At 42.2% G+C, this 24174-nt stretch overlaps 1 long non-coding RNA gene across 1 annotated transcript; it reads left to right on the top strand.

Annotated features, from left to right (window-relative positions):
* The first annotated feature begins 8741 nt into the window (after positions 1-8741).
* LOC106563425 (uncharacterized) lies at positions 8742-23143 on the top strand. The gene is made up of 4 exons (XR_001319256.3): positions 8742-9534; positions 19627-19686; positions 19943-20136; positions 20316-23143. It is a non-coding gene; the product is annotated as an uncharacterized LOC106563425 (long non-coding RNA).
* Positions 23144-24174: the final 1031 nt, after the last annotated feature.

The following is a 24174-nucleotide window of genomic DNA, read 5'->3' as shown; positions in this document are numbered from 1 at the left end:
TTTCAACTGTATGAGAAACAGTTATTCCTGTCCACTGGTTAATAAGTGTATCACTAACCTGATATTCTAGTCAAACATGACGTCTTAACCGATGCACTATGCGGTAGAGCATGCTCTCTCTCACTTAGCGCAAAGTGATCTAGGAATGCACAATTCCTTTTATTTCACTTATAATTTTCTCTATCACTTAGCGCAAAGGGATTTCATTCACAAAGAATATTCTAATGATGACCCACCAACTTAATAAAACATTGACTGAGGGATAGCTGACCCTCAACTCCCGTGGACGTCAGGCGGGTCTCTCCTTTCCCTCGTTTGACAAGGAGGAATTTAAGCTAGACTCACAGCGCAATGAGCCTCTGCCGGCAGTTTACCCTTGAAGCTGCAAGAGCCGCTGTTGTGGTGGCCATGCTGGTTAAGTGTGCCTTGAATTCTAAATAAAATCAGACAGTGTCACCAGCAAAGCACCCCCACACCTCCTCTTCCATGCTTCACAGTGGGAACCACACATGCAGAGATTTTGACAGTCACTTTTTACTGGTACAGCATCTTTATAGTTCCTGTTCTTGGGCGGACTCTCAGTTCCCTTTTATCTATAAAAGGACACCGCTGGCTTGCAACACAGGATTATACTCCCAAGAACGGGAGATTATAATAGGACAGTTTCACAAGGTTAGTTACATACTCAGTTATGTGGACACATACAATTACAATTTTCTATTACAGATGGTGCCAGGTTTCCTCCAGATGTGGCACTTGGCATTCAGGCCAAAGAGTTCAATCTTGGTTTCATCAGACCAGAGAATCCTGTTTCTCATGGTCTGAGAGTCCTTTAGGAGCCTTTTGGAAAACTCCAAGCGGGCTGTCATGTGCCTTTTACTGAGGAGTGGCTTCCGTCTGGCCACTCTACTTTAAAGGCTGATTAGTGGAGTGCTGCAAAGATGATTGTCCTTCTGGAAGGTTCTCCCATCTCCACAGAGGAACTCAAACTCTGTCAGAGTGACCATCGGGTTCTTGGTCACCTCCCTGACCAAGGCCCTTCTCCCCAATTGCTCAGTTTGGTCGGGCGGCCAGCTCTAGGGAAGAGTCTAGGTGGTTTGAAACTTCTTCCATTTAAGAATGATGGAGGCCACTGTGTTCTTGGGGACCTTCAATGCTACAGACATGTTGTTGTACCCTTCCCCAGATTTGTGCCTCGACACAATTCTGTCTCTGAGCTCTACGGACAATTCCATTGACCTCATGGCTTGGTTTTTGCTCTGACATGCACTGTTAACTGTGGGACCTTATTTAGACAGGTGTATGCCTTTCCAAATCATGTCCAATCAATTACATTTACCATAGGTGGACTCCAATAAAGTTGTAGAAACATCAAGGATGATCAATGGAAACAAGATGCACCTGAGCTCAATTGCGAGTCTCATAGTAAAGATTTTGAATACTTATGTAAATAAGTAAAAATTTCAAAACCTGTTTTTGCTTTGTCATTATGGGGTATTGTGTGTAGATTGATGAGGAAAAATGTGTATTTAATCAATTTCAGAATAAGGCTGTAACGTAACAAAATGTGGAAAAAGTCAAGGGGTCTGAATACTTTCCGAATGCACTGTAAATTTGTCATTGAAAGCACACGGTGGACATCAATCTAGACATGTTTAAGACTGCGGGATCTTTCTCAGTTCATCTTTCCTCTGCCTTTCCTTATTTGGGCAAAAGTCTGTCCTCCACCCTCTCTACTCCCTCCTCTCTCCTCCATGACCCGGAAACCGATAAGTGGTCGAGGAGTTGTCAATTTATTAGTAGGCAAACAGAAGAGTTTTGAAATCTTCCACACCCCCTTTTGAATCAGCTTTTGTTTTGTCGGCGGAGAAAAGCATGTACATATTTAAAAACCACATGCTACTTATTTAATTTTTTTGTATTGCAAAACTACACACACACACACCTTTTTTTTTTGCACTATTGGTTAGAGCCTGTAAATAAGCATTTCACTGTAAGGTCTACACCTGTTGTATTTGGTGCACGTGACAAATAAACTTTGATTTGATTTGACTAACTTCATTTGTTTTTATCACTTAACACATTTATTTTAGGATCCACCACTGTAAATGTTTTTTGCTTGATAACACATGAGTAGAGAAGGAGAGTCTAATTTCATACCAGCACATTTTTGTTCACGCTCTCTCTCCGATTACAATTGACCTTTTTTTAAACGGAAGTGAGAAAGAACATAGGAGAGAGGACACAGGAGTTGAGCAAATCCAACTGAGAAAAGGCTGTTGATTCCTCACATCCTCTCTCCTCCTCAAATCAAAGCACATTGGATGAGAAGGTCCAAGGGGAGGGACCTAAGACCTTCTCCACCAATGGGGTTGACAAGGAGGTGAGAAATAGCAGAAAGATGAATTGAGAAAGATCCTGTGTTTCCTCTGCTAGTCCAGGCGATATGTGCCAAACTTTAAGGTGATATATTCACTTTTTCATAAAAGCATGAAACTTGGTACACTTGTACAGTTGGGGCCCGGAACATTTTCAAATATGGAGCCATTGCAAAAACGCCTCCTGGTTGCCGTGGCGGACATTTTCCAAATAATGTATTTTGCGTCACATCTCATGAACGAACATGATGACACAGAAAAGGCAATGTCTATGTTGATGGTCAAGGACTACAACAATGCCATGCAAAACATAAAAAACGACTTCAGGCGGCCATTTTGCTATTCCGCCGTAACCGGACAATGTATTTCCGTCATATCTGATATCTACACCTATGTTTTGATGTCTACACCTCAGGTCAATGAATACGACGGATCCGTGTACAACATCATAAACAGTTCCGATTATTATATAAATCACAGTTTCTGACAACGTATACACAATAGAATATTATTTATGTGGCATACAGAGCCATACAGTTGTCTACTGCTGTCGTCTTGTCCCTGGTTGTGAATGTGTTTACTGTGTGACACTGTAAATTCATGGAACACAGGAAGGCCTTTGATATTGTCTGGACCCAGGGACTTGGTGATTTCATGGGCACGTACAGTATGGACCTCAAGTGCTTGTGGGTCCCAAATGCCACCCACCACTTCTCAAATTATATTTCAGAAGAGAACACTTCCATTTTGTAGCAATTCACAAGTCCCCTTAATGCATGGACTACATCAGAAACAACTACAGGCGGCCATTTTGCTGTTCTGCCATAAATGGACAATGTATTGTCTGTTATATCAGTTTAACCAAACATGATAACACAGAAAATATGTCTACCCCCATGTTTTGATGGCCAATTATTAAAATACCAAAAACAGTTCAGATTATTATGTAATGGTGGACAGCCATGGGAAGAAATCCAATGAAAACGCTGTTTCGGACAATGTACGCAATATAATATTATTTCTGTTGATTTGAAAATTGGATTACACTGGGTTTTTTTTCTTCTGATTGTACTTTACCAAAAATCTATGCATGTAGTCAACATTGACACCAAGCTAAGGCAGGAGCAACTGCACAATGCTAACCTTAAACCTGATAACACAGAAAGAAAAGGCTGGAAGTTTCTGAGATTCTATGGTATACTAATCAAGATTGATTCAATCATAGGGCCATTTTTCAACTACTTAAAATGTAGTGTCCTTATGGGCAAAACCAAAGAGTTTTCAAACCCAGAGTTCCAAGTGGCCAATACTACCGGAACGTCTTGTGAAGCAGACTCAACAGACCTGCTTCACAGGGTTTGGGGAGTCAACGGGATTAGTGAACATTTCTTTCTTAGTAGTTGCTTCTCTCTCAACCTATATTCAAGCCAATGTCTCAAGTAGCTGAACATGTCGTTACTACAAACTTGTGAAAGTGACAAACTGATACGTTTTCATTGGTCAAAAACAACTTGATATAATCTTGATTTGACGGCTTGCACATGAGCAACATGCGCATCTTTGGCAGTACCATCTCCAGGTGGTTCCCTATGCAGTCTGTAGTGAGACACTCATCTCTCCTATCCTCTTCCTTATTTAAAATATATATAAATAAATATATATATATTTTTAAATGTAACCTTTATTTAACCTCCCCGGCTAAACCCGGACGACGCTGGGCCAATTGTGCGCCGCCCTATGGGACTCCCAATCACATCCGGGTGTGATACAGCCTGTGATACAGCCTTATTACCACTGACTGGTTCATGGCCAAAACCACATCCTACAACCCAGAGGTATTGAGTGGACCCTGTTCTCCCCAGTTGTAAGATCTCTAGACAACAATCTCTCATTGTCCCATTTTGGAGGTCTGAGCAGAACAGCCTCAAAACAAATATCCACCTATAATACAACAGCAACGTCAAATCTGTTCTGCTGTATAGTTTGGAGTGTCGCCGTGTTGTCAAGAACGACATGAGAAGGATGGAGTGTTTCAGCAGTGGATGTCTCAACAGAATCTTCTGGCCGAATAAAATACACTACAGTAAGCTATACAAGAAGACCAGTTGTCAAAATGTCACAGAGCACATCAAGAGACTATGACTCTGGTGGCTTGGTCACGTTCTCAGAAGATCCAGACATACACTCATTATGGACTTCAGTCCCAATGTGATGAAGTGGATTGAAGTCTAGAATATTGACATTTTGTCTCACCTAGTTTCCATCTTTTAATGTGTACTTTGCTGCCACTTGCTCTTTGGGGTTCTAGGCTGGTTTGTTGTAAAGCTCTCAGTGACAATAGTTGTGAAAAGGGCAATTTGTAATAATTGATTTTGATGTGCTGCACAAATGCATCATTTGTGGGAGGATTCGCTCCTTTTCTGTTCCTTTCATCATGAAGAGCTCCAAATGAGCTTGATTGATGTTATCTTGACTGTTAGTGAAATCATAAAGGAGAATTGTGAATTGCTCCGAAATGGAAATGTTCTGTTATGATGCTACAGGCTTTGGTTTTTCCTTTTACCTTTTGAGGTTGGACGTTAGCACGTCGGGCGCACCGATTGCTGTCACATCGTTAGTCAGTACATGTTACACGTGCTGGCTTGTTCATCTTGTTAGTCGGAAGGTGTTTCACCTGTGCTGTCCCAGGTGATATTTAAGAGTGGCTGGCCCAGTGCTCCAGTTGTCTTGAGAGATGTGGAAGGTTAACACCTTTAGTGTTTTTGTATTGCTTCACCTTTTGGTTTTCTTCCTGTCTTTAAGTTTGGTGTTTGTTTTTCTTTTGTTGGGCAAATTTAGTGTCCGCTCATGGTTGGTGTCTTTTAGTTTCAGTTGTTGTTGCTATGCAACTTTCAGTGGACACCCCCATGAGTGTCTTTCAGAAGCCCTCCTAAAACCCCACCTGTTTCATTTAGGTTATCAGTGACTTCGGTTTGAGTGAAGTTTTTGGTTATCTTGCTGGTGAACGTAACAAATATAATTTGATGAGTGGCATTTGGGACCCACAAGCAATTGAGGTCCATACTGTACGTGCCCATGAAATCACCAAGTCCCTGGGTCCAGACCATTTCATAGGCCTTCCTGTGTTCCATGAATTTACAGTGTCGCACAGTATCCACATTCACAGCAAGGGGAACGACAACAGCAGTAGACAACTATAAGGCTCTGTATTCCGCAGAAATAATATTCTATTGCATACATTGTCAGAAACAGCAATTTCTTGCCACGGCAGTCCAACATGATATAATAATCTGAACTGTTTATGTTATACATGGCACTGTTGGCACCATCAAAACATAGAGGTAGACATTACATTTTCTATGTTATCATGGTTGGTTCTACAGATACAGTTGTGGCCAAATATATTGTCACCCTTGCACTTTTCTTAACATTATGGTTGGTTTTAGTTCCTGTGTTAGAGTGTGCAGTGTGTGTGTTAATACTTTGTTGAAAATATCCCTCATGGCCGGTAGGTTTCCGTTCTCCGTTTCCATCAAACAGCAGCTCCCGTTCAACCATCTCTACTGCTAAGTTCCTGAGGAGAACACACACAATGTAGAACATGTATTTAGACCGTTATGAGAAGAGGATACAGGCAGGTAGGAGAAAAAGTGAGAAGGATGGACACAGGGATTGAACCCCGGTCTCTGGTGGGGAGCTTCCAGCCAGTGTTATCACTAACGGCTCTGCACAAAAGAGCTGGTGGTTATGGGTAGTGTAGTATAATAGATGTAGGTGGTTATAGGTAGTGTATTCTAGTTGAATAGAGGTTTATGGGTAATGTGGTACCTGGGTCGAAAGTTAACAGACCAGGTTGTCCAGATTAAGGCAACACTATTCTTCCATGTCTGAAGCACACATCACAGCCGTGCGGTTCTGTGCACTGACACGGTTCGACAGACAGGCAGACAGACAGGCAGACAGACAGGCAGACAGACAGAGAGGACAGGTGAGATTCCACAGGTGGACAGAGAGAAGAGCTGTGTGTGTGTGTGTGTGTGTGTGTGTGTGTGTGTGTGTGTGTGTGTGTGTGTGTGTGTGTGTGTGTGTGTGTCTGTGTGTGTGTGTGACTGCCTCCAAAGAGCACCTATTGGTAGATGAAGAAAAAGAAAAGCTGAAATTAAATATCCCTTTGAGTATGCTGAAGTTATTAATTACACTTTAGATGGTGAATTTTAGAATAAGGCTGTAATGTAACAAAATGTGGAAGAAGTTAAGGGACACTGATCCCGTAGAGGTTAAGGAGTCTGAATACTTTCTGAACTGTATGCTAGCAGCTAGGGGGTACAACAAATTACAGATTATACAAAGGCCTCAAAAGACACACGTAATGACAATAGGCACAACTCCAATATAAAGCAGTTTTTTTCAAAGTTGCCGAAATGCCAAGTGCTCCACTTATATCCAATGATGTGTATTAACTCTGGATGACTGACGGGGGCTGTATTGAAGCCACCACACAGCCATCTTGGTACTCCTCCTCAATTGTAAAAAACATTTTGGAAGTAATGGCAATGCATTTATGAATGTCTACTTTTATTCTATTACAGACACTAATGCATGCATTTAAATTATATTAAATGGGTTAAAATAAAAACAAAAGTATATACAAATATTTTCCTAAAAATATATATCTTGTCCTTGAAATACTGTAGAATTCCATGAATTCCTATAGAATACCACATTATGAGTCATAAAACCTAGCGGTCAGATGGAATGGTTCCAGAACAGTTAAATAAGGGCTGTGTTTTGTGTAGGCTAACCCTGGCATGACGTTTTGATAACCTTGTACATCTCTTTCAGACAAGGTGACTTATCAATATAGTCGTCTCTATTTACTCTCAGAAATCGAAAATGGTGGAAAAACTATTGGAACCGTTTCCCTGTTTGACCGCTAGATTTTATGGGTATTATGACAACTCCACTGTGGGGCTCTATGGAGGACTGCTCCTACTAGGGAGTGCCAATATGGCTGACCGGTGGCTTCAAAGCCTTTCAAAATTATTATAATTATTATTTAACCAATAGCCAATAAATAACATCAGCAATCCAGGGTTTACATACAAGCAATGATGTATCTGTGCATTCATAACAACCTAACCATTACAACATTTCTATTAGATCAAATAAGCTTTAATTATCAATTAATGTATGTTGTTTACCAAATTGACCTCCCTATGTTCCTCAATTCGTGGGTTTATTTATCACGGACAGATTTTCGGCAGATTAAAACCTCTCGCGCCGCCTCTTCCTCGGTTTCCACTAGTTATCACAGACAAAGTCAAAATTGTCTAGTTAAAAAATTCATTTTTTAATTAAAAAATATAAATGTTTGGTCTTGAAGGGATACTTCCGGATTTTGGCAATGAGGCCCTTTATCTACTTCCCCAGGAGTCAGATGAACTTATCGATACCATTTTCATGTATCTGCGTGCAGTTTGAAGGAAGTTGGTAACTAGTACTAGCGCAATTGCTAACTAGCATTATCACAATGACTGGAAGTATGGGTATAGACTTCCAGTCATTGCATACTAGCAGATGCCCATAAACTTCCAGTCATTGCTCTAACGCTAGTTAGTATTGGCACACGAAACTACCTCTAACTTCTTTCATACTGGACACAGAGACATACAAATAGAATCTACAAGTTCATCTGACTCTGGGGAAGTAGATATTTGCCAAAATCCCAACGTATCCCTTTAGTTTAAGGTTAGACATAAGGTTAGCAGTGTGGTTAGGGTTAGTTATAAAAATCACATTTTAATTAGAGAAATTGTAGAAATAGGTGGGATTTATGACTTTTGGCTGTGGTATTGGACCCTTTTCCTCTCTCCCCCAAGCATGACGTGATGTTAATTGCTTACCACACCTGTGTGGAAGTACCTGCTTTCAATATAGAGCCCTTTCCAGCACACGACACACTGACGTCATGCACAGATGCGCGTCAGCTGCAGTATGAAAAGCCATCGCCATCTGCTCAACAGACTACATTTACGTTATTACTTCTAAACAAAATAACTTTTTGGGGTTCTCATAAGCTTACAATTATGTTTTGATTCTTGCTTCAACAGTCGCTAAGTTTATATTTGGTTGTGATCTTTGCAAAATACACTATTTTTGGACGCAGCAGTTATCTAAAATGCTAACGCTCATTAACATAGGCTGTAGCAAAAGCTAGGTGAAGAGCCATTTTACTGGTTGAAGTGTTTTTTAAAAAGTATAATGCAGTTGATTTGCGAAGATGACAAACATTAAACAGGACGTTCATATGAGCCTAAAAAAACAGTAGTGTGAAATGCAACATGTAAATAGTTTTTTGTTGTTGTGGCATTCTACATAATGTTAAACGCCCCATAGTTGTTTGAATGTTAAATGACGAGACAGAGGCATTGATACGAGTAACCAGTCTTGTTCAGTACATTACAATACATCCGGGTATCTCAAGCACACCGGTAAAAACACTGGAGTTGCAGTAATTAACATTTACCAACAGATGGCATCATTGTGCCATCTTACACCCATAACATGTTCCCTTTTATAAAATAGGACAGAAGCTGTCAATTCACTAACAAAACAAACCATGTAATAATTTCCAACATGAACAGTTTTGTTTTTTTGGGTTTTTTAATTCAGGTAACAACACATTTTGATACTCTCTTCACTTTTATCTCTGTCAACAATCCCTAATGGGAAACCTACAGATTAAGTATTTTTGGTGGCTGGGACAGACACCCACAGCGTGAAAAGACAGGGGGCTTGTCTGCGAGGACTGCGGGTTCCCGCACAGGCGTGTCACCTGACTGTCTAAGGGGAGTATTGATGGGCGAGGGAGCGGCCGACCTGTGATCCCCTGGCTCTTTGCCCAGAGCATCAGGCCCCATGTGACTTGCTGGGGTTCTGTCTTTTGTCATGCGACCCCTTTGACCTTCAGGGTTCTGAGTAGGTGCTGGCTCAGCAATCCGAAGGTCAACCCTGTTACGATGGTTCAGTGATCCATTCACTTCGACCAAGTAGGAGCGTGGTGCCACTTTCTGTACACAGGATCCGAGTCTCCAGAGGCCCGTTCGGTCCCCTGGTAGTGGCTTCATCCGCACCGTTTCACCCACCCTGAGCTCAGGTAAGTCTTTTGCTGATTTGTCATAGATGAACTTGGAGACCTGTCTTCTGTGACGTAGCTTCACCAGCACGTCTGTCACCACACATAGCTCCAGGAGAGTACTGGTAATGGCTGTTGACTAGCCTCAACTATTTCAAACTCAAGGGTGTGTTTCTGGCCACGTAAAACACACTGTCACAAACAGGCCTAAAGAGGTCATGAACTGGCCTGAATACAGTTTCAGGCGAGCCTCCTTTTATCTTTAAGGCTCATAACGTTACATGTGGCCCCTGAATCTAGCTGGCATTGCTGTGGTTTATTATTAAGTAGCAGAGTGACAAACCACTTTTGTCCTTTTGCCCTCACTGCCCCATGCACTCGCTAGCATATACATCCTCTGTGCTGTTGTTCCCTTCATCTGTGTTTGTTTCAATGGAGTGCACTTTACCCTCCTTTCTCTTGCTTTTCATGTAGACCCTTGCGAAGTGATTAGCTGTACCACAGGATTTGCATATTTTTCCATAGGCTGGGCAGTGTTATTTTCCTCGTCCATGAGAAATACCACAATATCGGCATGTATTGGGGTTGTCTACTGCAGAGTTGGCTGTAGTATTAGCATTAGCTGTGGCAAAGTGGATTTCTTTACTGGCTGCCTGAATGTAGCATTGACATTGTCCATATGTTGCCTTTCTAGTTCCATGGACCTTATCCGTATATCAGTAAGCTCTACTGCACGTCTCCACTGCCAAGACCAGCGTCAGGTCAGGTTCTCCCAGCAAACGTCTGCGGGTGCCCTCATCAGTTATGCCAAGCACTATCTTATCTCTGATCAGTTCATCTCTTAAAGCACCATAGTCACATGTAGCTGCCTTTTTACCTTGGCCTAGTGACAAAGCTGTCAATGGACTCCCCGTCCTCCTGTTTGCAACAACCGAAAACATAACGCTCGTAGATAACGTTCTTTGCTGGCTTAAAGTAATGTTCAAGAGCATCAAGAATAGCTGTAGCGTTACCTTGCTGAGCTGCTGTTAGGTTCAGGTTGTGTTTGTATACGTGTCGGCATTCAGCTCCCATTATAGTCCTCAAAGTGGCAGCCACTACCTCATCGTCCTTTTCCAGAAGTCCCGTTGCTAGTGCATAGTCCTCCCATTCACCTCTAAACGTATCCCAGTTTGTGCTCCAATCTCCGCTGAGCTTCATAACGGCGGGAGGGGGAATGTTCGCTGCCATGTCTAACTGAAGCTAACTAGCAAACTCACTCTAGCTAAGGACAATTCCGGCGTCCGGCGAAGTTTTACTCAAATAAGCATTTTTTGGGGGGTAAACCAGAACAGGTGACTCTAATATGCGGAAAGCATGGTTAGTTATTGCGCTTCTGACACAATGTTTGAATGTTAAATACGAGACAGAGGCATTGATACGAGTAACCAGTCTTGTTCAGTACATTATAAATACATCCGGGTATCTCCAGCACACCGGTAAAAACACTGGAGTTGCAGTAATTAACATTTACCAACAGATGGCATCACGGTGCCATCTTACACCCATAACAATAGTTAAGACACAAACGTGCGCGCATCGCCCTCGTGCGGCAATATTTGTAAACACAGAAAGGGGCCTATACTTTGTCCCTCATTTACTCAAGTGTTTATTTGGCAGTTGCCTGTAGCTAGCTGGACTACGTCACGACACGCATCGCAAACAGCTCGCCATTAACTACAGTCACAAATATGGTAGTGAGAGGAAGTCCTCCTAATGTTACTAAAGTCGCTTACTCGCTGGCTATACCGTCAACTACACCATTATCTTAAATCGTTCGGCATCTTTTTCAAACCCCTTAATCAAATTTAGCTCCGGCTCCGAGCTTTCAAAACAAGTCGAACGCACCCATTGGAACAGACTGTCTGGAGACGATAAGGGCATGACGAATCAATCCCGGTCTCGTTAAACCAACCGGTGACTCAACGATTGATTACAAAGACTGGATGTGTTTGTGTGGTTGTACTTCGTGTGTACACCACATAGTGTCGCTGTTGTATTAAAGTATAATGAAAGCTTATGATAACCAGCCCATAGCTAAAGAAAGGTTTCCCCTTTCATCTGTCTTATAATACTTCAGAAATGGAATATGGAAACCAGAAGTATTTTGCACTGTCAAACATGTATTGCATATTAAATGTCTTAACTGGCAATATTGGTAGTAAAAATGTTATTGAATACCACTCTGTTTGTAGCCTTTATTTCCTCAGATACCCATTATTGTCTCTCTTTGGAGTTTTGTGAACGAAGATATAAACGCATTCAGCTAGTGTTTGTCATGGAGACATAAAACCCGATGATGGTTATATTTACCAAAGACTGTCCAAGGCATCAGAATACCATCTATATAACAAGACCCCGGCCAAAACAGCGCCACAGGTAACTTCCACAAAGCTCTGAACAATCTGAGAGACAAAGCAAGTAGGGCCTTCTATGACATCAAAAGGAACATAAAATTTGACATACCAATTAGGATCTGGCAAAAAAAAACTTGAATCAGTTATAGAAGCCATTGCCCTTTATGGTTGTGAGGTCTGTGGTCCGCTCATTAACCAAGAATTCACAAAATGGGACAAACACCAAATTGAGACTCTGCATGCAGAAGTCAGCAAAAATATCCTCCATGTACAACTTAAAACACCAAATAATGCATGCAGAGCAGATATAGGCCTATGCCTGCTAAAAATCTAAATCCAGAAAAGAGCCATTTAAATTCTACAACCACATAAAAGGAAGCGATTCTCAAACCTTCCATAACAAAGCAATCACCTGCAGAGCGATGAACCCCTAAGCAAGCTGGTCCTGGGGCTCTGTTCATAAACACAAACAGACCCCACAGAGCCCTAGCACAGCAACACAATTAAACCCAACCAAATCATGAGAAAACCAAAAGATAATTACTTGACACATTGGAAAGAATTAACAAAAAAAAAACAGAGCAAACTAGAATGCTATTTGGCCCTAAACAGAGAGTACACAGTGGCAGAATACCTGACCACTTTGACTGACCTACAGTGGCTTGTAAAAGTATTCACCCCCTTGGCATTTTTCCTATTTTGTTGCCTTACATCCTGGAATTAAAATAGATTTTTTGGGGGGGTTTGTATCATTTGATATACACAACATGCCTACCACTTTGAAGAAGCTAAATATTTTTTTATTGTGAAACAAACAAGAAATAAGACAAAAAAACTGAAAACTTGAGCGTGCATAACTATTCACCCCCCCAAAGTTAATACTTTGTAGAGCCACCTTTTGCAGCAATTACAGCTGCAAGTCTCTTGGGGTATGTCTCTATAAGCTTGGCACATCTAGCCACTGGAATTTTTGCCCATTCTCCAAGGCAAAACTGCTCCAGCTCCTTCAAGTTGGATGGCTTCCGCTGGTGTACAGCAATCTTTAAGTCATACCACAGATTCTCAATTGGATTGAGGTCTGGGCTTTGACTAGGCCATTCCAAGACATTTAAATGTTTCCCCTTAAACCACTCGAGTGTTGCTTTAGCAGTATGCTTAGGGTCATTGTCCTTCTGGAAAGTGAACCTCCATCCCAGTCTCAAATCTCTGGAAGACTGAAACAGGTTTCCCTCAAGAATTCCCCTGTATTTAGCGCCATCCATCATTCCTTCAATTCTGACCAGTTTCCCGGTCCCTGCCGATGGAAAAACATCCCCACAGCATGATGCTGCCACCACGCTTCACTGTGGGGATGGTGTTCTTGGGGTGATGAGAGGTGTTGGGTTTGCGCCAGACATAGCGTTTTCCTTGATGGACAAAAAGCTCAATTTTAGTCTCATCTGACCAGAGAACCTTCTACCATATGTTTGGGGAGTCTCCCACATGCCTTTTGGCAAACACCAAATATATTTGCTTATTTTTTTCTGGACACTCTTCCGTAAAGCCCAGCTCTGTGGAGTGTACGGCTTAAAGTGGTCCTATGAACAGATACTCCAATCTCTGCTGTGGAGCTTTGCAGCTCCTTCAGGGTTATCTTTGGTCTCTTTGTTGCCTCTCTAATTAATGCCCTCTTTGCATGGTCCGTAAGTTTTAGTGAGCGACCCTCTCTTGGCAGGTTTGCTTTGGTGCCATATTCTTTCCATTTTTTAATAATGGATTTAATGGTGCTCTGTGGGATGTTCAACGTTTCAGATATTTTTTTTTATAACCCAACCCTGATCTGTACTTCTCCACAACTTTGTCCCTGACCTGTTTGGAGAGCTCCTTGGTCTTCACGGTCCTGCTTGCTTAGTGGTGCCCCTTGCTTAGTGGTGTTGCAGACTCTGGTTGCCTATCAGAACAGGTGTATATATACTGAGATCATGTGACAGATCATGAGACACTTAAATAGAGTTCACCTGTGTGCAATCTAAGTAATTATGTGACTTCTGTAGGTAATTGGTTGCACCAGATCAAATTTGGGGGCTTCATATGCACGCACCACTTTTCCGTTTTTATTTTATTTGTAATTTTTTGAGACAAGTAATTGTTTTCATTTCACTTCACCAATTTGGACTATTTTGTGTATGTCCATTACATGAAATCCAAATAAAAATCCCATTTAAATTACAGGTTGTAATGCAACAAAATAGGAAAAACGCCAAGGGGGTGAATACTTTTGCAAGGCACTGTAAAGCTTTGACTATGTACAGACTCAGTGAGCATAGCCTTGCAATTGAGAAAGGCCGCCGTAAGAAGATCTGGGTCTCAAGAGAAGACAGGCTATGTGCACACTGACCACAAAATGAGGTGGAAACTGAGCTGCACTTCCTAACCCCTTGCCAAATGTATGACCAAATTAGAGAGACATATTTCCCTCAGATTACACAGATCCACAAATAATTCTAAAACAAACCTAATTTTGCTAAACTCCCATATCAATTGGGTGAAATACTACAATGTGCCTTCACAGCATCAATATTTGTGACCTGTTACCACAAGAAAAAGGGAACCAGTGAAAAATAAACACCATTGTACATACAACCCATATTGATTTATTTTCCCTTTTGTACTAATATGACATTTCAAATGTCGTTATTCTTTTGGAAATTTTGTGATGGTAATGTTTACTTTTAGTTTTATTCTTTATTTCACTTTTGTTTATTATCTACTCCACCTGCTTTGGCAATGTTAACATATGTTTCCCATGCCAATAAAGCCTTAAATCTCTGTCTCTGTCTCTGTCTCTGTCTCTGTCTCTGTCTCTGTCTCTCCTCTCTCTGTCTCTCCTCTCTCTGTCTCTCTAATAAACAGACAGCAGAAATAATACACTGTAGCACTGTAATCACCTTGAAAGTAGTACATTAATAGCACTGCATTTGAATAACTGTAATGGAACTGTAATAATATACTGCTCAAAAAAATAAAGGGAACACTTAAACAACACAATGTAACTCCAAGTCAATCACACTTCTGTGAAATCAAACTGTCCACTTAGGAAGCAACACTGATTGACAATAAATTTCACATGCTGTTGTGCAAATGGAATAGACAACAGGTGGAAATTATAGGCAATTAGTAAGACACCCTCAATAAAGGAGTGGTTCTGCAGGTGGTAACCACAGACCACTTCTCAGTTCCTATGTTTCCTGGCTGATGTTTTGGTCACTTTTGAATGCTGGCGGTGCTTTCACTCTAGTGGTAGCATGAGACGGAGTCTACAACCCACACAAGTGGCTCAGGTAGTGCAGCTCATCCAGGATGGCACATCAATGCGAGCTGTGGCAAGAAGGTTTGCTGTGTCTGTCAGCGTAGTGTCCAGAGCATGGAGGCGCTACCAGGAGACAGGCCAGTACATCAAGAGACTTGGAGGAGGCCGTAGGAGGGCAACAACCCAGCAGCAGGACCGCTACCTCCGCCTTTGTGCAAGGAGGAGCAGGAGGAGCACTGCCAGAGCCCTGCAAAATGACCTCCAGCAGGCCACAAATGTGCATGTGTCTGCTCAAACGGTCAGAAACAGACTCCATGAGGGTGGTATGAGGGCCCGACGTCCACAGGTGGGGGTTGTGCTTACAGCCCAACACCGTGCAGGACGTTTGGCATTTGCCAGAGAACACCAAGATTGGCAAATTCGCCACTGGCGCCCTGTGCTCTTCACAGATGAAAGCAGGTTCACACTGAGCACATGTGACAGACGTGACAGTCTGGAGACGCCGTGGAGAACGTTCTGCTGCCTGCAACATCCTCCAGCATGACCGGTTTGGCGGTGGGTCAGTCATGGTGTGGGGTGGCATTTCTTTGGGGGGCCGCACAGCCCTCCATGTGCTCGCCAGAGGTAGCCTGACTGCCATTAGGTACCGAGATGAGATCCTCAGACCCCTTGTGAGACCATATGCTGGTGCGGATGGCCCTGGGTTCCTCCTAATGCAAGACAATGCTAGACCTCATGTGGCTGGAGTGTGTCAGCAGTTCCTGCAAGAGGAAGGCATTGATGCTATGGACTGGCCCGCCCGTTCCCCAGACCTGAATCCAATTGAGCACATCTGGGACATCATGTCTCGCTCCATCCACCAACGCCATGTTGCACCACAGACTGTCTAGGAGTTGGCGGATGCTTTAGTCCAGGTCTGGGAGGAGATCCCTCAGGAGACCATCCGCCACCTCATCAGGAGCATGCCCAGGCGTTGTAGGGAGGTCATACAGGCACGTGGAGGCCACACACACTACTGAGCCTCATTTTGACTTGTTTTAAGGACATTACATTAAAGTTGGATCAGCCTGTAGTGTGGTTTTCCACTTTAATTTTGAGTGTGACTCCAAATCCAGACCTCCATGGGTTGATAAATTGGATTTCCATTGATTATTTTTGTGTGATTTTGTTGTCAGCACATTCAACTATGTAAAGAAAAAAGTATTTAATAAGATTATTTCATTAATTCAGATCTAGGATGTGTTATTTTAGTGTTCCCTTTATTTTTTTGAGCAGCGTATAACATTAATAATTGTACTGTAATATTATAACAGCTGTAATAGTACTCATGGCCGTAACTATATTGAACACAAATATAAAGCAACAATCACAACGATTTTACTTAGTTACAGTTCAAATAAGGAAATCAATCAATTTAAATAAATTCATTAGGCCCTAATCTATGGATTTCACATGACTGGGCAGGGGCGCAGCCATGGGTGAGCCATTGGAAGACTGGCCCACCTGCTGGACAGCCAGGCCCAGCCAATCAGAATTAGTTTTTCCCCAATAAAGAGCTTTATTAGAGACATAAATACTCCTCGATTTCATCAACTGTCCGGGTGGCTGGTCTCAGACGATCCCTCAAGTTAAGAAGCCAGATGTGGAGGTCCTGGGCTGGCGTGGTTACATGTGGTCAGCGGTTGTGAGGCCGGTTGGACGTATTGCATAATTCTCTAAAATGACTTTGGAGGCGGCTTATGGTAGAGAAATTAACATTACATTCTCTGGCAACAGCTCTCTTGGACATCCTGCAGTCAGTATGCAAATTTTACGGTCCCTCAAAACTTGAGACATCTGTGACAAAACTGCACATTTTAGAGTGGCCTTTTATTGTCTCCTGCAGAAGGTGCACCTGTGTAATGATCATGCTGTTGAATCAGCTTCTTGATATGTCAGGTGGATGGATTATCTTGGCAAAGGAGAAATGTTAACTAACAGGGATGAGAACAAATTTGTGCACAAAATCAATCTTAATCCTGTATTGATGCTTTGCTTGTTTGATGGTTCGTCTGAGGGCATAGCAGGATTTCTTATAGGCGTCTGGATTATTGTCCCGCTCTTTGAAAGTGGCAGCTCTAGCCTTTAGCTCAATGCGGATGTTGCCTGTAATCCATGACTTCTGGTTGGGATATGTACGTACGGTCACTGTGGGGACGACGTCGTTGATGCACTTATTGATGAAGCCGATGACTGAGGTGCTATACTCCTCAATGCCATCGGATGAATCCCGGAACATATTCCAGTCTGTGCTGGCAAAACAGTCCTGTAGCATACATCCGCGTCATCTGGCCACTTCCGTATTGAGCGAGCCACTGGTACTTCCTGCTTTAGTTTTTGCTTGTAAGCAGGAATCAGGAGGATAGAATTATGGTCAGATTTGCCAAATGGAGGGCGGGGGAGAGCTTTGTATGCATCTATGTGTGTGGAGTAAAGGTGGTCTAGAATTATTTTTCCTCTGGTTACACATGTGACATGCTGGTAAAAATTTGGTAAAACTGATTTAAGTTTGCCTGCATTAAAGTGCCCGGCCACTAGGAGCGCCGCTTCTGCGTGAACATTTTCTTGTTTGCTTATGGCCTTATAGAGCTGGTTGAGTGCGGTCTTAGTGCCAGCATCGGTCTGTGGATGTAAATAGACGGCTACGAATAATATAGATGAGAACTCTCTTGGTAGATAGTGTGGTCTACAGCTTATCATAAGGTACTCTACCTCAGGCGAGCAATACCTCGAGACTTCTTTTAATATTAGACATGCGCACCAGGTGTTATTGACAAAAAGACACACACCCCCACCCCCCGTCTTACCAGATGTAGCTTCTCTGTTCTGTCGGTGCATTGAAAATCCCTCCAGCTCTATATTGTCTGTGTCATCGTTCAGCCACGACTCGGTGAAACATAAGATTTTACAGTTCTTAATGTCCCATTGGTAGGATAATCATAATTGTAGGTCATCCATTTTATTTTCTAATGATTGCATGTTAGCAAGTAGAATTGATGGCAATGGGAGTTTACTCATTCACCTACGGATTCTCAAATGGCAGCCTGATCTGTGTCCTCTTTTCCTCCGTCTTTTCTTCTTGCAAAAGGCGTGGTCAGGGCCTGTTCCCGGGAGAGCAGTATATCTTTCTCGTTGGACTCGTTAAAGGAAAATGCTTCTTCCAGTCCGTTGTGAGTAATCCCAGTTCTGATGTCCCGAAGTTCTTATCTTCCGACTGTCCATCAAGTCCTGGCTGAACCCTATGTCACAGCCACTAACAACTCATATGCCTGGAATCCTTACATCATAATGTAACAAGAGAGAATGGTTTTGTCACGGATCACACCAGTACTTTCATCACGCACACCTGTCCCCTATTCCGACTGATTACTATTTGTATATATGTGCCTTTTGGTTTCCATTGGGGGGTCAATTATTGTTACTCTGTCCGTTGGTGTGTGTGAGTACCTGTGCTGTGTGTTTTGGCTTTCGTGCCATTGTGGATTGCGCAGATGATTACGGTTCTCGTCCCGTGTGTTAATCATTTTGCGCGTGTGTTATTTATTCGAGGTACTCCCCGCTCTTTTGTTTTGGGTTTCTACCCTATGTTTTGTTACGTGTTTGTTTGGTCTTCGTCCCCGTGCCTTTCCATGGCACGCCGTAATGTTTGGTCAAATAAAAAACACTATTACGGATTCCTGTGCCTGTCTCCCTAATCATTCATACCAACAGGACAGGTTTCATGGCTATAGCACATTCGGAGATTGATTTATAGCCAGCAATAAAAAACTATTCTGGGATTTTAAACAAAAAACACGTTATTTTTGTCTTAGAGGGACAATATTAATATGAAAGGTGAGTTCCTAAAGAGTTCAGGAAGCCAAGCTAGAGCTCTGTGAGACATTTACAGCGATGGGGGCAGACGTTTTGATCAAGAGAGAACTTTAGAAAATATGCAAATTTTTTCTAGCACTAAATATACAAATATGTAATTTACAGTTATAAAGAAGGTGAAATATTATAGTTAGTTATTTGTTTTATTGATTATACTATAATTTGAAAAAAGTCATTTCAAGCCTTATTCATACAGTTTTATTTCATATTTACATATTTTATTTATCATTTTTATAATGTGTACTTGAGCTTGTGTCCTCAAAAGTGACTACACCTCAGCAATTTATAACTATTTTTACCAGAAAGGTGAGATTTTAACCTTTTCTTGGAGTATGCAGCTTTACTAGTTATTGTTTATGGCCGTCTCATGATAAATAATTACTTTTGGGGATTTGTAGATTTCATTTAGTTATATTTAAGATGTTTTAAACCAAGACAGGCCATTCATTTCTCATGACTTTAGAAGGCTCAGATAACCATCTGTGTGTATGCTCCCTTTCTCTCTCCCTTCTGCAGGACTTTTATGGATCCAGGTGTAACTGTCACAGCTGCAACCTAACTATTTAACATGACTGAGTGAGTAATTATTGGATATCGACTGTGAATTGAACTATGAATACTACTCCAGTGTTACTGTTATTGTGTGCCACTAGGTCTGCTTTTATGGCAGCTTTTGTTATATTCAGGTGCCCTGACTCGAAAACAGTGTGGCAGCTCTACCTACCTGGCGGCCTGGAATTGGCTGGTATCTGCAGAGGAGGAAGCTCTGCACAGAGGGAAGATTCATTTGTGTTCACATGCCACCTACCTGAGGTCCTCTTGTGTGTTTCAGTCTTGAAGCAACGCTGCCACCGCTGCTGATTCCTTGTCTCTACCAGAGAGCTACCTGGCTGACGACAGTGGAGCTGCAGGCTGCTGACCTCACCAGGCGTTGTTCCCACACCTCAGCTGAGCAGAGAAGATCCAAATCCAATACCCACAAACCCACGCTCTCTATTCCTCTCTATCCCATACTTCTTTATTAGCGTGAGTGGACTATCATTTTGGACTACCGGCTGTTTTGTTAGACTTCAGTGGGGCTTTTGACATTATCGATAGTCTACTGCTAGAAAAACGTATGTGTTATGGCTTTACACCCACTGCTATATTGTATATAAAGAGCTACCTAACAGAACACAGAGGATGTTCTTTAATGTGTGTTCCAGGCCGCTGCTGATTCCTTGCCTTCCTACCAGAGAGCTACCTGGCTGACTACAGTGGAGCGGCAGGCCGCTGACATCACCAGGCGATGTTCCCACACCTCAGCTGAGCATAGGATCCAATACAACAAACCATGCAGCATATTCTCAATGGTATAGAAGTACAGCGTCTTGGTTAAATACAAAGATTCTCTTTTATATTCTCCTCTACATTTAGATTGACACTGGTGCTTGTGTGCATCTAAGATCTTTTATGAGCTTTGATGAGAGGCATAACCATGTGGCTTTAGAAGTATAACACACAAACTTTTGATAATGCTATCCATAAATCTTACATACTGTACTGTTTTCTAAAAGTTATTATTAAAACTGTGTTGATGGTCCCTTTCCCACAGAAAATAATCCAACTCGTAACTTTGATTTGGACGACTGGGTTCTGTCATAACACCCACACTATGATGAAAGTTCCTAGATATGGAATTTCTTGTTAACAAACTATAGTTTTGGCAAGTCGGTTAGGACATCTACTTTGTGCATGACACAAGTCATTTTTCTAACAATTCTTTACAGACAGAGAATAATTCACTGTATCACAATTCCAGTGGGTCAGAAGTTTACATACTCTAAGTTGACTGTGCCTTTAAACAGCTTGGAAAATTCCAGAAAATGATGTCATGGCTTTAGAAGCTTCTGATATGCTAATTGACATCATTTGAGTCAATTGGAGGTGTACTTTTGGATGTATTTCAAGGCCTACCTTCAAACTCAGTGCCTCTTTGCTTGACATCATGGGTAAATCAAAAGAAAACAGCCAAGACCTCAGAAAAAATAGTAGACCTCCACAAGTCTGGTTCATCATTGGGAGCAATTTCCAAACGCCTGAAGGTACCACGTTCATCTGTACAAACAATAGTATGCAAGTATAAACAACATGGGACCATGCAGCCGTCATACCTGTTACGTGCCTCCTAAGAGAGGTAGGTGCAAGAGTCAGGAGCAGGAGAGCAAGGATTTCCAGAAGCACAAACGTTTAATAGAACGTCCCAAACACTACAACAACAGGTGGGGAAACACACCCAACGAAGTCGCCACACACAGGGAAATAAACGTAACACATGGAGGAGAAACCTCTACTCCTAAATAAACTACAACGGTACAACACGACTGTGAGAAAAAAAACCCTGTGGAGCAAAAACGCACCCCTACCGTAGCAGCAACAGCAAAATAATCCCGCACAAAGAATAGCAGGCAGTGGGGGTTAATAAACCCACCGAAATTAACTAGTAGGACACAGGTGTAAAACAAAACACAGACACAAACGAAAAGGAAAAATGGATCGGTGGCAGCTAGTAGGCCGGCGACGACGACCGCCGAGCACCGCCCGAACAGGGAGAGGAGCCACCTTCGGTGGAAGTCGTGACAATACCGCTCAGGAAGGAGACGTGTTCTGTCTCCTAGAGATGAACGTACTTTGGTGCGAAAAGTGCAAATCAATCCCAGAACAACAGCAAAGGACCTTGTGAAGATGCCGGAGGAAACAGGTACAAAAGTATATCCACAGTAAAACAAGTCCTATATCGACATAACCTGAAAAGCCGCTCAACAAGGAAGAAGTCACTGCTCCAAAACCGTCACAAAAAAGCCAGACTACGGTTTGCAACTGCACATGGGGACAAAGATCGTACCTTTTGGAGAAATGTCCTCTGGTCTGATGAAACAAAAATAATGTTTGGCCATAATGACCATCGTTATGTTTGGAGGAAGAAGGTGGGAGGCTTGCAAGCCGAAGAACACCATCCCAACCGTGAAGCACGGGTGTAGCAGCATCATGTTGTGGGGGTGCTTTGCTGCAGGAGGGACTGGTGCACTTCACAAAATAGATGCATCATGAGGGAGGAAAATTAGGTGGATATATTGAAGTTAGTCAGGAAGTTAAAGCTTGGTCGCAAATGGGTCTTCCAAATGGACAATGACCCCAAGCATACTTCCAAAGTTGTGACAAAATGGCTTAAGGACAACAAAGTCAAGGTATTGGAGTGGCCATCACAACGCCCTGACCTCAATCCCATAGAAAATTTGTGGGCAGAATTGAAAAAGCGTGTGCGAGCAAGGAGGCCTACAAACCTGACTCCGTTACACCAGCTCTGTCAGGAGGAATGGGCCAAAATTCACCCAACTTATTGTGGGAAGCTTGTGGAAGGCTACCCGAAACGTTTGACCCAAGTTAAACAATTTAAAGGCAATGCTACCAAATACTAATTGAGTGTATGTAAACTTCTGACCCACTGGGAATGTGATGAAAGTAATAAAAGTTGAAATAAATCATTCTCTACTATTATTCTGACATTTCACCTTCTTAAAATAAAGTGGTGATCCTAACTGACCTAAAACAGGGAATTTTTACTAGGATTAAATGTCAGGAATTGTGAAAAACTGAGTTTAAATGTATTTGGCTAAGGTGTATGTAAACTTCCGACTTGAAATGTACGTGATAACCTTTGTATGCTTGCAATGCACAATGATGGAAAAGTACTGGGTAAATGGAGATGTACTGCTTTAGTTCTCAGGCTGAGAATGGTCTACACCTACTAATAGTTACACAGGCTCAAGGCAGAGATAGTAGAGTGAGAAACCACAGTCTAGACATGTTTTCTCATCTTAGATACTTTGTATCTAATCCAATGCAACAATGTTAAGATATGATTGACGGTAGGTTGTATAAAGAGTGTGGTCTCCTGTTTCGCCACACAGATCTTTACTATAGACTACTGAGGTATTCTGTATGTAAATTTCTGTCTGCAATTGCATTTTATTACTAAAGAGTTTTATACCAAGGTTCCTGTGTCTGTGTCATCTATCTGGAAGACTGATTGTTAAAGGAAACGTACATCCCCCCATGCAAAGGACCACCCAACAATTCCTTTCCCCTGTCTCTCCTGTCCTCTCTGTCACTCCTCTCCTCTCTGTCACTTCTCCCCTATCACTCCTCTCCCCTGTCTCTCCGTACTCTCTGTCACTCCTCTCCCCTGTCTCTCCTGTCCTCTCTGTCACTCCTCTCCCCTGTCTCTCCTGTTTTTATTTAATTTATTTAACCTTTATTTAACTAGGCAAGTCAGTTAAGAACAAATTCTTATTTACAATGGCGGCCTACCAAAAGGCAAAAGGCCTCCTGCGGGGACGGGGGCTGGGATAAAAACAATAATACATAAGTAATAATATAGGACAAAACACCCATCACGACAAGAGAGACAGCACAACACTACATAAAGAGAGACCTAAAACAACAACAACAGCATGGCAGCAACACATGACAACACAGCATGGTAGCAACACAACATAACAACAACATGGTAGCAACACAATATGGCAGCAGCACAACATGTGTCACATTCTGACCAGTATAAGGGTTATTTGTTATTGTAGTTTGGTCAGGATGTGGCAGAGGGAATTTGTTTTATGTGGTTCAGGGTGGTGGTTTATTTAGTAGGGCGTTTGATTTATTATTTCCGGGTTTTTGGGTAATGTTCTATGTGGTCTCTGGTCTTTTGTATGTCTATGTTTAGGTTGATGGGGGGTTGGACTCTCAATTGGAGGCAGGTGCTTTCTCGTTGCCTCTGATTGAGAGTCCTATATATGGGTAATTGTTTGGTTTGGTGTTGTGGGAGATTGTTTCTTGTTTTGCCTGTGTGAGCATGACAAGACTGGTTTGTTGTTCGTGCGTTCTTCGTTTTGGTGTTCTCGTTATTTTAAAATAAATATCAAGATGAGCATCCACATTCCTGCTGCGTTTTGGTCCTCCATTCCAGACAACCGTTACAACATGGCAGCAGTACAAACATTATTGGGCACAAAAAACAGCACAAAG

This window comes from Salmo salar, chromosome 11, assembly GCF_965601325.2.
Source record: "Salmo salar chromosome 11, fSalSal1, whole genome shotgun sequence".
In the NCBI taxonomy this organism is placed as follows: Eukaryota; Metazoa; Chordata; class Actinopteri; order Salmoniformes; family Salmonidae; genus Salmo; species Salmo salar.
Note: the sequence above shows the minus strand (reverse complement) of the source record. Positions and strands in the feature narration are given on the sequence as shown.